The 14,913-nt window shown below is 40.1% G+C and overlaps 1 protein-coding gene and 1 non-coding gene across 2 annotated transcripts in view; one reads left to right on the top strand and one right to left on the bottom strand.

The window, feature by feature from the left end:
• Nucleotides 1–14,913, top strand: part of Fstl4 (follistatin like 4) — a 405,787-nt gene that overhangs the window by 322,081 nt on the left and 68,793 nt on the right. The gene's annotated exons all lie outside the window — the stretch shown is intronic.
• Nucleotides 4,510–4,583, bottom strand: Trnaa-cgc. Its single transcript has one exon. It is a non-coding gene; the product is annotated as a tRNA-Ala (tRNA).

The following is a 14,913-nucleotide window of genomic DNA, read 5'->3' as shown; positions in this document are numbered from 1 at the left end:
GTCCTAGCAGGTGCTTCCTGAACTGTGGCTCTCCATGGCCTCCTCTCCACGCTCCTGAAGAGGGAGACAGAGGGGATGGGAACCCCTGGCAAGAAGCCCCCAAAGGGGGTACTTAAAAGCTGTACTAGGATGAATACTGTCAGGATCAGAAAGTTAAACTACATTTTCAGGGGCACCTGAGATTTATAAGCACTAACAGATGGTTCAGATCCTCACATTCTCTTCTGAGTCCCAGTATAAAATCCAGAGACGCAGTCGGAGACCTGTGGCCCCGTCAATGCCAGCAGACACTTGCACTGTCTCCTTCAGGGCTAACGCAGAACGCTCGTTTACAGACTAATAAAATCGGAAGAGTTATTATTCCTCTAAACCGCAGACATATCTGGGGTACCCACTTAACGATGCCCATAGAATAAATTACTTTTGGATGACACTTTTTAATTGAATTGAACTAACAGCTTAGTAATATGTTGCAATGAGAAGAATATTAGGATGATTAAAAGATCTGAAAACTCTTGCGAAATTAAATGATTAAACATAATGCTGAGTAAATGAACAAGCCTATGTATATTAATCAGTCATGGGCCTCCACACATGGCGGTGTCGCTAACCACGCATCACGGCCCCATACACACAACTTCCTGCTCCCAGGGCGCCCCCTCTCCATTGTACCCTCCTTACTGCCACTCTAAGCAAGTGGCTTTTTCCGCAGATCAACAATACCCTAGCACTTTAAGGAGTGTGAGTGTTCCCTGAGCCGTTGCCTCTATTCAAGCACTCGTGCCTGTGGCTTCAACACTTAGCTGGGTAGTTAATTCCCAGTCCTTGTTTTTAACTGAAATGAAACTTTAAGAGGAAAAATTAGAATTCTGGCTTTCATTGTAACCATAGAATTGACATTCCTGGTGGAGTCTATCACCACTCATGCTCCGCGTCCCCCGCAATGTCTTGTTTCCCCTTGAGCAGCTCAGCTCAGTGTGTCTTCATTTTTTGCAGAACTCAGTCCAGCAGTGGTCTTAGGAAGCCTGGGAGCGGGGTGTTGGGAGCAGGTCTAGAATCTAAAGCCCTCATGGCCACAGCTGGCTGTTGACCAGAGAAAAAGGCAGCTCCAGAGAGCATCATGGGAGGGCTTCCCCTGAGTCCTTCCCTCCCCACCAACCATTGACACTGGCTGCACCAGCAAGCACCAAGCAGGTGCCTTTTGTATGACCTAGAAAACTGATTAACTTCCTTACGCAGCTCATCCCCCACCTGCCCAGAGATAACACATGTAATTTCTTTTCTGATCTTATAAATCTTTCATGCCCAAGTTGCAGTCATAATTAGTTGCATAAAAATTCAGGTTATGATTCAGTCTGTTAGTAGGAAGCGTGAAAACAGTGAAAGTTTTGTTTCACTCGCTAATAAAAACTCTCAAGGTCTCTGTTACAGAGAACAGAAGGGACTTTGTATCTCATTAAGGATAAAATTCAATTCAGAGCAGAATCTTACTTGCTGGACTTGATGCTGAGTACAGTTTTTTGTTTTTTGGTTTTTTTTTTTAAGCCACTCTGGCAGGACATTTAGAACAGGTCTGTGCTCACCCCACCCTGGGCTGCCCTGATGGCCTGCTCCGGCCACCTTCCTGGGCTGAGTTTGGTATTTCCTAAACCCATGCTGCAAAAACCTGGCTGAGGCACCTTCTCAAATGAAAGATCCCCCCAACCAAAGTGCCTTTTGTAGCACATCACATTGGAAAAAAACACAGTGGAATTCCATTAAGCCAATGGCTCCTGGGGAATAAGTCAGCTTCCTAAAAAGCTCCAGATAAAGCATTGCCATTGTCTCAATGGTTCAGTGTGATCACCTACCAGAACACTAGCTTCATCTTCCCCAATTTGGCAAATTCAGAGCCATAGAAAGGAATTGCATTTCCCACAGTTGCCAAGGAAACTAAGAGTGCTCTTCTAGGTTAACAAGTGTTGAGAGGGCATCCTCACTTCGAAGCCACTGTCCCTCTATCTGACTCAAACCAGGCCTGGAAGCCAAGCTCATGAAGCAACCCTAACTTGACCCTAAGTTAGCTTGGACAATCCCCTCAGAGAAACAGCTGTTTGAGCTCTAAGCAAGGAAGTAAGTGTTTGCAAGAGGCTGCCCATCCCGAAGATTTGACCCATGTGAACTATTAATCCCTTCTTTCCATATGGCCCCACTGGTCATGCCCATCGTGTTAGTCAGGTTTCTGTCATGATGACAAAATACCTGAGAAAAATCAACTTAAAGGGATGAAAGGTTTATTTTGGGCTTGCATTTTTCCAGAAGCTTTAGTCTATGGTCACTTGGCCCTGTCACAGTGGGCCCATAGAGGCACATGGTGAAAACACATGACGGAAGAAACCTGTTTATCTCATGCTGGCCAAGAAACAAAGAGAGAGGAAGGGACAGGGGTCCCAATATGCCCTCCTATGACCCAACTTCCTCACACGAGGCCCCACTTCCTGTGGGTTCCACTACTGCCAACAATGCCACGGGCTGGCAACCAAGCCTTCAACACAGGGTCCTTTGGGAGATTTTAAGATAGAAACCGTTAAAGCTACTCAACCCTAGATCCAGCAATTCAAGTGGTTCTGGGACTTAGGTTAATAGGGAGGAGGGCTGGATACAGATTGCAAGGCAGGGGAGTATGGGGTAGGGGTGGCCCTACCTCACAGATTCCCAGCTCCCTCCCAACTTGTCCCCTGAAACACCAGAGTCAGACCCTCACCTCAACAGATTTCATTCCTCACTTTTGTCCAGGGAAGAAGTGCTGAAAACATTAATTTGTCAAAACTCTGAAAGCCAACAGGCCTGAGCCAACCAGGAGAGAAGCAATCAAGACTTTGTCATCAGAGGAGGTAGACAGCCCCAGTGTCCTATCAACTTTAGTCCAGAATGTATTCCACCATTATCGTAACTATGCCCTTCAGCCGCCACACCGGTTCAGGAATGGAGCGCTAATACATTCTGTGGCACAGTCTCTTTATGGGAGGACGGGATCCCGGTGCCCCTTGATAGAGAGAGAATAATGGCATCATGCAACAGAACATTTTTGAAATGCTAATGCACGCTCCCCGCAACTTAATTTTATTTTTTTCTTATTGGCTTTTTTATATGACATTTCACAGGCCTGTAGCCTCAATAGCTAGATCGGCATCATAAAAATGACAACACGGTGATTTAAAGAGGAGAGTCCATCAGAGCGAAATGGAGGGTGTACTTCAAAGTATCAGTTTAGCACCTCTTACCTGGGGTCAATGTTCATTTTCAATACATCATTAAAACGTCCTGTTAAATCATCCCGAGAGCGGCTGTGTTCTTCTTCCCAGCTCCATGTTGGATTATGGAGATAATGAGGCGGAACCTTGCAGGAAGGGCCATGGTAGGCTCACACATTTTATTGAGTTAGGGGCTACCAGGGAAGGTTGACCTAAATTAAAAACCCGGAGAGGGAGGGAGATAGAGAAGAAGAGCAGGTCTCTGAGCTTGGAGGATTCCATTCAGAAGTTGCTAGTCAGTGATAGATGCCAGCAAATTCCAGGGCTTCTCTCTGTCAGCTTTACAAGCTCAGTATTCACCGAACCAATATCAATAAAAGTCCAAGACACAGTCACGCTGCAGCCAGCAGCCTAGTGAAATAAGGGAGGACACACTAAGAATTCTCCAACTTCCAAGTCAGATCAAGGCAAATAGGATTAACAGGTCCACAGACCTCAGATGGGAGCAGGGAAAGGGGGTTGGACCAGAACATTGAGCAGAACACAAACAAGCACAAGTTTTATTTTCTTTGTTTGTTTGTTTATTTGTTTGTTTTTGCAGTGCTGGGGATGAAACCTGGGGCCTCCTGCATGCTAGGCAATTGCTCTACCACTGAGATGCAAGCCAATCGAGCCCTAATAACATGAAATTGTTTTTTATGAGAGTATTATAATTGTACACAGTAGTTGGGGTCATTTTGACAAAATCATACATAGCCCTTGATTTTACTCCATTTTAGTCCCTGTTTCCCCATCTCTGATTTCCCTCCCCTCCTCCCTCTCCCATTCTCCTTCCTCTGCTCTATTGATCTTCCTTTCACTAGTTTACTTTTTATTGGTGCTTTCTACATACACATAAAGGTTGAACTCACTATGGTGTATTTATATATACCATATATATATATGCACATGGCATAATTTTGTTAAATTCCTTCTACATTTCCTCTTTTCCATCTCTACTCCCTATCTCTCAATCTCCGTCTTCTACATCACTGATCTTCCCTTCTTTATGACATCCTATCCCTTCTCTTTTTTCCCTTATTTTGCTCTAGCTTCCTCAAATGAGAGAAAACATTCAACCCTTGATTTTCTGAGTGTGGCTTATTTCATTTACCATGATGTTCTCCATTTCCATCCATTTACCTTCAATGCCATGAAGCATTTCATTCTTCACAGCCGAGTAAAAGTCTGTTGTGTACATGTACCACATTCATGTGTGTGTGTGTGTGTGTGTGTGTGTGTGGTGCTGGGGATTGAACCCAGGGCCTTGTGCATGCGAGGCAAACACTCTACCAACTGAGCTATATCCCCAGCCCAATATACCACATTTTCTTAATTCATTCATATATTGATGGGCATCACAATAATTTGGCTATTGTGAATTGTGCTGCTATAAACACTGATGTGGCTGTGTCACTACAGTATGCTGACTTTGATTATTTCAGAAAAATACCAAGGAGGGCAGAGCTGGGTAGTTCCAGCTGGGTAGTTCACTTGGTAGTTCCATTCCTTGTTTTTTGAGAAATAGCCATATTTCTTTCCAGAGTAGTTGTACTAGTTTGCACTCCCATCAACAATGTATGAGTGTACCTTTTCCCCCACATTCTCACCAGCATTTATTATTATTTGTATTTTCTGACAGAAATGAGATGAAATCGGGTAGTTTTTATTTGCATTTCCCTAATTGCTAAAGATGTTGAACATTTTTTCCTATATTTGTTAGCCATTTGAGTTTCTTCTCTTGAGAAATGTCTGTTTAGTTCTTTTGTCCCTTTATTGATTGGGTTATTTAGGTTTGGGGTGTTAAGCTTTCTGAGTTCTTTATATATTCTGGATATTAATCCCTCTCAGAGGAATAGCTGGCAAATTTTCTCCTATTCTGTAGGTTTTCTTTTCATACTCTTAATTGTTTCCTTTGCTATGCAGAAGGTTTTTCATTTGATGGCATCCCACTTATTGTTTCTTAGTTTTATTTCTTGAACTACAGGGGTCTTGTTAAGAAGTCAGTGCTTCAGTTTACAATAGCAAGACTGTGGAACCAACCTAGATGCCCTTCAATAGACGAATGGATAAATAAAATGTGGCATTTATACACAATGGAGTATTACTCTGCATTAAAAAATGACAAAATCATAGAATTTACAGGGAAATGGATGGCATTAGAGCAGATTATGCTAAGTGAAGCTAGCCAATCCCTAAAAAACAAATGCCAAATGTCTTCTTTGATATAAGGAGACTAACTAAGAACAGAGTAGGGACGAAGAGCAGGAGAAGAAGATTAACATTTAACAGGGATGAGAGGTGGGAGGGAAAGGGTGAGAGAAGGGAAATTGCATGGTAATGGAAGGAGACCCTCAGGGTTATACAGTGGAGGAGGTAGAGAGAGAGGAGGGGAGGGGAGGGGAGAGGTGGGGAGGGGGGAGGGTGGAGGATGGGAAAGGCAGCGGAGCACAACAGACACTAGTATGGCAATTTGTAAATCAATGGATGTGAATATGATATGTCAAGAAATTTGTAATGTTTTGAACAACCCACAATAAAAAATTAAAAAATAAAAAAAAATTAAAAAAAAAAAAAGAAGTCAGTGCTTCTACCAATATGATGGAGTGTTGACCCAATGTCTTCTTCTAGAAATTGCAAAGTTTCTGCCTAATTCCTAAGTTTTTGATTCACTTTGATGTGAATTTTGTGCAGGATGAGAGAGAGGAATCTAGTTTCATTCTTCTACATATAGACATCCAGTTTTCCCAACACCATTTGTTTAAAAGGCTGTCTTTTTTCCAACATATATTTTTGGTAACTTTGCCAAGTATCAGATGACTATAAGGATGTGGGTTTGTCTCTGTGTCTTCTATTCTATTCTATTGGTCTTTTGATGCCAATGCGATGCACTTTTTATTACTATAGCTTTGTAGTATAATTTGAGATCAGGTTTTATGATGCCTCTGACATTGCTCTTCTTAGTCAAGATATAATTTGTCTATTCTGGGTCTCTTATTCTTCCAAATGAATTTTAGGATTTTTTTCTAGTTCGGTGAAGAATGTCATTGGTAGTTTTATGTGGATTGCATTGAATCTGTATATTGATTTTGATAGAATGGCCATTTTGACAATATTAATTCTGCCTATCTATGGAGGGTCTTTTCATCTTCTAAAGTGTTCTTCAATTTTTATTCAGTGTTCTATAATTTTCATTGTAGAGATCTTTTATCTCTTTGATTAGATTAATTCTCAAAGTTTTTTTTTCCCCTGAAGATACTGTGAATGGGATAGTTTTCCTGATTTCTTTCTCAACAAAATCACAGAGTATAGGAAAGCTATTGACTTATGACTGCTGACCTTTATCCTTCTACTTTGCTGAATTCATTTCTCAACTCTAGAAGTCTTCTGGCAAAGTTTTTTGGGTCTTCTAGACATAGGATCATGTTATCAGCAAAACAGGGATAGTTTGACTTCTTTTTTTCCTATTTGTATCCATTTAATTTCCTTCTCTTACCTAATTGCTCTAACTAGAGTTACAAGAACCGTGTTGAATAGGAGTGGTAAGAGTCGACATCCTTGTCTTGTTCCTAATTTTAGAGGAAATGCTTTCAGTTTTCCTCCATTCAGTAAGATGTTGGCCTTGTTTTGTCATATATAGCTTTTATAATGTTGAGGTAACCTCCTTCTATCTCTAGTTTCTCCAGCATTTTTAATATGAATGGGTGCTGGACTTTATCAAAGGCCTTTTCTGTGTTTTTTGAGAGGTCATGTTTTTCTATTTAATGTGGTGAATTACATTTACCAATTTGTTCATGTTGAACCAACCTCACATCCCTGGGATGAAACCCACTTGACATGGTGTATTATTTTCTATGTGTTTTTAATGTAGCTTGCTAATATTTTTATAAGGATTTTTGCATCTGTGCTATCAGGGATCTTGGTTTATAGTTTTCTTTCCTTGATATGTGTTTTCCTGGTTTGGATATCAGGGTTATACTGGCTTCCTAGAATGTGGTTAAGATGTTCCCTCTCTTTCCAATTCATAGAATCATTTGAGAAAGACTAGTTTTAGTTCTTCTTTAAAGGTGTTATAGAACTCAGATGAAAATCCCTTGATCTTTTTTAAGACGACATTTAATTGGTGTTTCAATTTCATTAATTGATATTGTTCTGTTTAGGTTTTCTATATCTTCCTAGTTCAATCTGAGATGGTCATATGTGTATAGAAATTAATTGATATCTTCTAGATTTCCAGCTTATTGGAGTATAAATTTTCAAAATGGTTTCTAATGATCCTCTGGATTTCAGAAGTATGACGTCACATTTTGCATCTCTAATTTTGTTTATTTAGGTCTCTTCCCTCTTTCTTTTTGTTAATTTGGGTAAGGGTTTATCAATCTTATTTATCTTCTCAAAGAACCAATTCTTTGTTGCATTGATCCTGTAGAGTATGTTATTTTTTATTCCAGATTTCATTAATTTCAGCTTTGATCTTAATAATTTCTTTTCTTGAACTGATTTTGGAATTAGTTCATTCCTTTTCTAAGACCTCAAGGTAGAACATAGCTTATTTATTTGGGATCTTTCTATTTTTTTAATGTAGGCACTCAATGCTATAAATTTTCCTCTTAGAGTGCTTTCAAACTGTCCCAGAGATTTGGCATGTTGTATCTCTGTTCTTATTTGTTTCTAAGAAATTCTTGATTTCTTTTCCCATTTGTTCTTTGATCTATTCTTCATTTAAAAGAGTATTATTCAATATCCATGTGTTTATGTGGTTTCTATTATTTTTCTTGCTGTTAATTTCTAGTTTCATTCTATTATGATCTGATAGGGTGCATGGAATTATATCAATATTTTTGTATTTACTAAGACTTATATTGTGACCTAGAATATGGTCTATTTTGGAAAAGGTACCATGAACTGCTGAGAAGAAAGTAAATTCAGCTGTTTGGGGGTGAAATATTCTGTAGATGTCCCTTAGGTCCATTTGATTTATAGTATTTTTCAGGTCAAAAATCTCTTTATTAATTTTATGTTGGATAATATGTCTATTGGTGATAAGATTTATTGAAATCACTGGGTATTATTGTATGGGGTCTATTTGGGATGTAATGTCAAGACATATTTTTTAGATAAGTAAGGTACATTTGGGGCATATGTATTTACTATCATTATATCTTCTTTTTGGATTGTTCCTTTTACCAGCATGCAACAGACTTCATTGTCTCTTATGATTAATTTTTGCTTGAAATCTGCTTTATCAGATATGAGACTATCTACTTCCACTTGTTTTTGGACTCCATTTGCATGAAATTTTTTTTCTCATCCTTTTACTTTCAACCTATGACTGTGTTTGTCTATGAGATAAATCTCTTGCGAATAGCATATGGTTGGATCTTACTCTTTAATCCATTCTGCTAATCTATGTCTTTTACTTGAGAGTTGATACTGTTTACATTCATTGTAATTATGAATATGTGCCTGTTGTTTCCTGCCATTTTAGTTTGTTTGTTATATTTAATTCTGTCTTAATTTTAATTTAGTTGGCTGCTCTTCTAATGATTTTCAGCTATTTGGGAGCTTTGGGGTTTGTTTTTGGATAACTTTGTGTGCAGTATATCTTCAAGTATTTTTTCTTTGTAGTGCTACCTTACTGGTCATGGATTCTTTCAGTTAATCCTTATCATGGAACATTTTTATTTCTTAGTCAATTTTAAAAGATTGCTTTGCTGGATATTACAATCTTAACTGGCAATCATTTTCTTTTAGAGCTTGTAATATCTCATTCCAAACCCTTCTTAATTTTTAGGGTCTGAGTTGAGAAGCCAAAAGTGAGTCTTATAGGTTTGCTTCTAAATATGACCTGACATCTTTCTTTTGCAGCTTTTAATATTCTTTCCTTATTTCCTATGTTAGGGTTTTGATTATGATGTGTCTTGGAGAGGTTCTGTTCTGATATTGTCTATTTGGTGTTCTATATTCTTCCTGTATGTGGATGTCTATCTTATTTCTAATATAGGGACATTATTCAGTTGCTCTCATGAAGATGTTCTTAATGCCTTTAATATGTATCTCTGTGTTCTCTTCTATCCCAATGACTTCCATGTTTGTTCTCTTGATGCTATCCCAAAGTTCTTACATATTCTGATTATAATCTTTTCTTTTTTCCCCCTTTATTGCATACTGAGTATTCTAATTCATATTCACTGTCTTCAAGACCTGAAATTCTGTCTTCAAGGTCTAAAGTTCTATTTTTTACACAATCTAATCTGTTTGGTGATGCTTTGAAGTGAATTTTTAATTTGATTCATCGTATCTTCCATTTCCAGGAGTTCTAATTGGTTTCTTTTTAGTGTCTCTATTTCTTTATCAAAATGGTCTTCCATCTTCTGTATTTGCTTTCTTAATTCATTTCTTAGCTCTTTTTTTAGTTCACTGAACATTGTAATAATCAGTTTTTTATAGTCTTTCTCCAGAATCTCATCCACTTCCATATCAGTAAGACCCAGGGGATTGTGAATTTTGTAGAGAAATTTGTTTGCCTGTTCCTTTGTGGTTTTTTTAAGACATGCATCAACTGAGATGTATTCCCCTTTCTATTTATACACATGTCCTTTTGTGTGTATTATTCTTTTTTAGATCTGGGACATCTCTCCATAGGTGTGACCTAAGGGCCCTCTTTGATTATTCTTCCTTGGGGCATGACTGTTGATTGGATATTTTTTCTCCCCATTCAAAATGATGAAGTAATGTTGAGGCTCAGATGGGGCTAGATTTACTGTGGGGTGAAATTTGCTGTTACTGGACTGAGTTGTTAAGTATTGTTTGGCAGCAGGATCTCTATTCTGTGAAATTGAAGTGTCCCAGTCACTTTGCAGTCTCTTAGAGGATGGGGGATGGGATCCAAGAATAGCACTAATGTTAGCAACAGATGTAGGGCCTTAAGATAAGTGTCCGGGAGGGCTAGGGTTGTGGCTCAGTAGTGTAATACTCGGCTAGCACATGCGAGGCCCTGGGTTCGATCCTCAACACCACATAAAGATAAATAAAATAAAGGTATTATGTCCATCTACAACTAAAAATAAATATTTTTTTAAATTATAAAAAAAAGATAAATGTCTGGTGTCTACTTTGACATCCATAGTACTAATTGCCACCTGTATAGGAATGATGGGGTCAGCATTTAACATCAGTACCAACAATAAAAGAACATTAACTAGATCAGGCATTAAAGAGCAGATGTCTTCTATGTCATCCACTATATTAACAATCACAACAAAATGAATGGGATAGGAGTTACATAAACCATATAGTTCTATCAGATAGTGGGATTACAGTTTCTTTAAGTGAAGAAAATTAGCATAGGAAAGCAAGAGAAAGTTTTAAATATTTAAAAAGTGAATCGAGGAGAGGCAGGAGATAAGTATCAGATGATGGTTATAAAGTAGGAGAAATAAAAAATAATCAAAAGTAATAAAAAAGCAAAAGAGGAAATAGGAAATGTGGTTATTAGTGGGGGAAAAGAGTGAAGAAGGGACAATAAGAGGAGCAAAAACCAAGGTACAAACCAAAAAATGTAAGATCAAAACAGTAATTTTACCCCAGTTAAGTCAAACCAAGGCTAAATAATAAATTGGTAAAGAAGAAAGTAATTGAAATAAAAGACAATTATATAAATATATAATAAACATAATTTATGTTATATAAAAATTATGTACAAAATATATAATTCATATATCATATAAATATATATATATATATATATATAACTTTTACATAAATTTTGAACTATCTACACAGTGAGAACACCCACTCATATGCACAGAAATCTCACAGGATGGAGAAAAGTAAAAAAGAATAAATGCAATGAAATGGAACTTGAAAATTTGAAAAACTTGAGTAAAAAATGGGGGGAATAGAGAAAAAAATAAAAAGTATTTTTTGTGTATCTGTGGTGCTAGGGATTGAACCCGTGGCCTTGTGCATTCAAGGGAAGCACTCTACTAACTGAGCTATATCCCCAGCCCAAAAATTCTTAATGAGAAAGGGATTGTTTCTACTGAGGCAGTCAAAACTGTTGGCAAGGGTGAATTTTCATTATTTTTGTTTATATTTGGTTCTTGGCCAAGGGCCAGGGGTTGTGAAGTTTAGCTCCTTTGTGTTCCTCACCTAGCTGGTTATAGTAGCCCTTAGCATCCCATCTTCTGGTATAGGATGGGATAGACTGGGAGTGCTGACAAACCACGTACCCCTGTAGTGGGGGTGGTGCCGAGTTCTAAACTGGAAGTTCAACAGGGATTGAGTCTTGGCTGTCCTTTGGAACTCTGTCAGCAGTGGATGCTGATCTCTGCTGGGTGTCTGGGTCTTAGGGGCCTCACATAAATTCCATATTTAGGGTGTAGGGTTTAAACCTCCACTGATTTCACATTCACTGCTATGGATTTGAATTACCCAGGAGCAGACCTGGAATGCAGATGCTCCTGTCCCGTAGTTAACTGGAGTCTTCCCAATAGCTCTTACAGGATGCCAGCAACAGAGGGAGCTCTCTCTCCTTGGTTTCCAGAGCCAGGATGCTCTCTCTCTTTGCACCTATTTCAGTCACACTGGTTCAGGGCACTCTGGGGCCCATAATTGGTGACTGCTGGGTCCCTGGCACCTTCCTTTATGAGTTCACAATCTCCTGCCTCTGCTCCCTGTCTCAGAGTGCTTATAAATGGTTCCTGCAACAGCCACCCCAGTACCCGCCAAATTATCCGCCCCAGGATGGCACAATTTTGGTTGCTTTTCACTCAACAACTTGCCCCACCAACTCTGGGTCCATTAAGATCAGCTTCCCTCTCTATTCCACGGGTTTCCCCAAGCCAAAAATTTCCCCCTGCGTTTTCCTCTCTCTGTGCTGACGCATCCCCTCCCCTCAGCAACCTCAAGCTGGTGCATCTCTAATGTATTATTCCTCATGTTATGTTCGAAGTTTCCAACTTTCTGTGTCTTTATGGTTTCTTTTACTGTCTAGTATTCAATTTCAGTGAGTTCTCTTGGATCCCCACCTCACTGAGGAGCAGTCTTCCTGGTGCTAAGGAACTGCTGGGAAATACACCCCTCCCCTAAACCATCACCTTCTCCCCTCAGAAGCATGAATTTTTAAGAACTCATCCCCACTGTCCCTTCTGGTCACTATGAAAACCTGAAATAGCAATGAGAGTCCCTGAGGGCTTTCTTTTCGTTTTGAAATAATATCTTTTGTTTCAAAGCAATAAGTGCTAATATTGTACAACTGCACATAAACCCTGCTGCACCCTCCCCTTGTATTTTCAAGCTTGAGGGATAACCACCATTGACAGTTTGCTTGGACCCAGTCAGGCTTTCTTTCCTACATGTATAAACACCCACCCAGGTATCATTGTTTAGACCTCGGATCAGACTCCACTTGCTGTTTTATAACTTGTTTTTCTCATTTAACCGTGTAACTAGTCAGTACAGAGAGACGGACCTCATTCTTTCCAATAGCTGTATGACATTTTATTTGAGACCAAAACATAATATATGTAACCCACTCCTTGATGATGGGCTCTCTGGTTGTTCTTAGTTTTTCTCCACCACAAATAATGCTGCAGTTAGTGTCATCGGCCAAAGACATCTTTGCCCATTTGTTCAACTCTACCGTCAACAAAATCACAAGAGGCTTCCTGAAGGAGCTGATTTTGCAGGTACCTAGCAACTCCTCCATAAGTGACAGGTTCTTGTCTCTCTGTCTTATGGTTTGCCAAGTTAAGAAAAAACCAAACAGCTCAGTCCCTCCACCCTACCTCAGGACAGGCAGCTGAGATTCCTACTTGGAATTTTCCCTAGAGGGAACAAACAGCTTACCTGGGCCCCCACCACTCCCATCTGACCTGCAAAGGCCTCAGAACTCCCAGACTTGACAATCTCCAAGAATTTAGGTGTGCCTCAGCCCAACCTCTTGAACTCCCTGGCTAGGGAGTGGTGGCTTATCTCACCCAAAGTAGGGGACAGCATAGAAATGGAGGACATTGGAGTTCTGGGAATTGACATACAATTGTCCATTATCCATCATGTGGTGAGGCATAACCTTGACCAGCTCTGTGTTTAAAACCCTAAGTCTTCTGTATTATAGCCTGATGACCTTGGAGCTCAGACCCTCCAGGGAGGAGGAAATCCAGCCTCCATCCTTGGTGAATGGCACTCCTCCTGAAGCCTGTGGAGTAGGTTTTCAGTTTGGGCCTAAGTAATGTCCCTGGCATCTAGGTTGTCTCAAAGTGAAGCTTTTTTTTTTTTTTTTTTTTGTGGTACTGGGGATTGAACCCAGGGCCTTATGCATGCAAGGCAAGCACTCTACCAAGTGAGCTATAGCCCCAGCCCCCAAAGCTTTGAAGCTTTAAAGCTTAAGTGATGGTCACCTGGTTTTCTCAGGAACTACTACATAGTGGCTAACATTTTATTTGAGCCCCCTGGTTTGGCCCTTTTATAAATACAAACTTGCTCACTTTAAGTTAGAGGCCTATTGCTAAGAAAAGTAGATTCCTCCCCAAGTTGCTTCAGACCCCGAGCATTGACCTTGCTGTTCTTTTCTGCTCATCCTGAATGTGGCTCAAATGCCCCTCAGCCCAACCAGTCAGGTTTGGTAATTGTATTGAACCCACCTGCCAGCCCTACTACCACAGACTTAGAAGACTGACAGAAAAGAGAGAGGTACGTGTGAGTGTCCAGTTCACACCAATACCTGTGGTTCCCAAATTTTACAAACAATGTTATTTAAAAAAAAAAAAAAACACTTTGAATCCTATTTAGGATTTCCAACTTTCATTTTACCAAGGACTAGTAGCTTCTACTACAGCCAAAATATCATCAAAGAAAGTGCATAATTCAGAAAGATTATTTTAGACTAAAGGAAGGACCAGTGGCAAGTTAAGTGACAGTAAAGCATCATTACACACACATCTCTGCAAACTCCAAAGATGATGTCTTGCACAGAGCACCAGCCCTCAGACCAGGGTTTGAGTAGGAGCCACGTCTTCAGGAAAACATCTGCATGCCAAGTGAACTTTGTGCAGATGCTGGTACCATGTCCCCACAACCACCACTGACCAACCACATGGTGGTCAGTCGACAGGAAGTCCATGCCCACCCCAGACATGCTTCATGCTGTAAGCATCTGGCTTCTCGGTCACACTGGTCTCTTGCAGTAGGTTCCATGCAGGCAGCTGCAGAGGGGAGCCTGCAGATGGTGAATTAGAAAAGACAGGACAATGTAATCTTTACCATGGTCACAAGAGCATTTGCTCCTGGAACAAACACAGTGTAGGACCCCACTTCTTAGTAAGGAGCTGGGCATAGATCACCCCATCCTTTCCCCACAAACAACAAAGAGATCCAAAAGCCTGTGTCTCTCACACTTCCCAGGCTCTGCTGACTTTCCAAGGAGTCTGCTCCACTGCCTTCTTGGCTCCCCGCCTTCTCTCCGAGGTCAGGAGCCAATGCAGATGGCAGCTGTAGGAGAAGGAGGTGAGACAGAAGCTGCTGTCTAGACCCTGCCCTAGTCAGGCAGACCCTCTGCTCCCCTGGCATTTGCCCTCGGCTGCTATCCAGCCAAGAGAGGTCCTGGAGCCTTCTGAGCCACATACATTTTAATGGGCAC

Source organism: Marmota marmota, unplaced genomic scaffold (assembly GCF_001458135.2).
Source record: "Marmota marmota marmota unplaced genomic scaffold, marMar, whole genome shotgun sequence".
Classification (NCBI taxonomy): Eukaryota; Metazoa; Chordata; class Mammalia; order Rodentia; family Sciuridae; genus Marmota; species Marmota marmota.
The sequence above is the reverse complement of the archived record's forward strand: the minus strand, read 5'-3'. Positions and strand labels throughout refer to the sequence as shown.